The sequence below is a fragment of the Pygoscelis adeliae genome, unplaced genomic scaffold (assembly GCF_000699105.1).
Source record: "Pygoscelis adeliae isolate BGI_AS28 unplaced genomic scaffold, ASM69910v1 Scaffold209, whole genome shotgun sequence".
Classification (NCBI taxonomy): domain Eukaryota; kingdom Metazoa; phylum Chordata; class Aves; order Sphenisciformes; family Spheniscidae; genus Pygoscelis; species Pygoscelis adeliae.
This window is the reverse complement of record NW_008825538.1, coordinates 363,275-364,444: the sequence shown is the minus strand read 5'-3', so window position 1 is coordinate 364,444 and position 1,170 is coordinate 363,275. Positions and strand designations below refer to the sequence as shown.

The 1,170-nt window shown below is 44.2% G+C and overlaps 1 protein-coding gene across 1 annotated transcript in view; it reads right to left on the bottom strand.

Moving 5' to 3' along the window:
- SMOX (spermine oxidase) overlaps nt 1–1,170 on the bottom strand; it is a 25,458-nt gene that overhangs the window by 21,220 nt on the left and 3,068 nt on the right. The window lies entirely within an intron of this gene.

Below are 1,170 nucleotides of genomic sequence, written 5' to 3'. Positions count from 1 at the left end.
GGAAAGAATAGAGTACCCACAGACTTCAAATATCCACTGTATTCAAGAGGAGGGGATGGATACCCAGACACAGGAAGAAAAGCATCTACAGCAGGGAGATGTAGGAAAATTTGGATTGCCCTGGGATAGCAACATTGGCCTGCATACTGAACCTCGTCCTGTGATTAAAAATGCATGTTATTTACAAATATACCTCAGATTAACTGCAATACAAAAATGCATTTCCATTCCCCAAATGAGTAAACAGGTTATATTTTATTATTTATGCCTCTGAAAATTTAAATCAGGTTCTTTAAAAACAGGTTGAACACTAAATGCATTTAGTCTTCACCACCTATACTCTCTGCCTGCAAAACACAAAGAGTTTAGTCAGCCCTACTCTCTCTCTTCCTTATAACTAAGGGGGTTTGCACCAGGGCTCTGACCCCGCTGCCGCGACTGGGCTGATAGCACAGGGAGATGTTCAGCAGCTGAAAGGAGGTGATAAAAATAAGCTTGGGTCATGTCCTCCACCCACATTTTTACAGATTCTCGGAAGTCCAAAGCTAACTGTTTTGAAGTCTGACAAAGCTGTGTCCTCCCAGCGTCCCAACCAACACCATGCTGTGCAGCTCGCTCTGCAGAGGTGTGTGAATGCCTGATTAAGTGGGATAGCTAATAGGATCCTGCTTGACGAAGAAAGGATCTTGCAGTTACCAGTCATCATATACTGTTTAACATGTAAATATATGCTCAGACAGAAAGACACTGCAGCACTATGCTGTAACACAGTCAAGTTTAACAGGTGAAAGCTCCAAGAAATGCTGCTCTCCAGCTGAGACACTGCCTCCAAGGGAAGCTCCACATATCTTGTTTTTCAAGCAAACCACCACCTCGTCATTAAGGAGCATGCTCATTGCCCTTCAAAATATGCATTACAGGACTCGAGAGCACAAGATTTCTACGTGTACCTAAAACAAAGCACGTTCTTCAGAGCACGCAGCATCAAGTCACAAACGTGTGAATATTTAAGGCGCCGCAAACTCCAATACACTCCCAGAGCATCCAGCCTCGCGGAAATGACTGCTGTACATTGGCAGCCAAAGGTACAAAGCTCATACATATTGCATGTGGCAGTCACCTTGTTAATGCAATCCTCCTGCGAGTCATCACATGCCAGAAGCAGCAGGA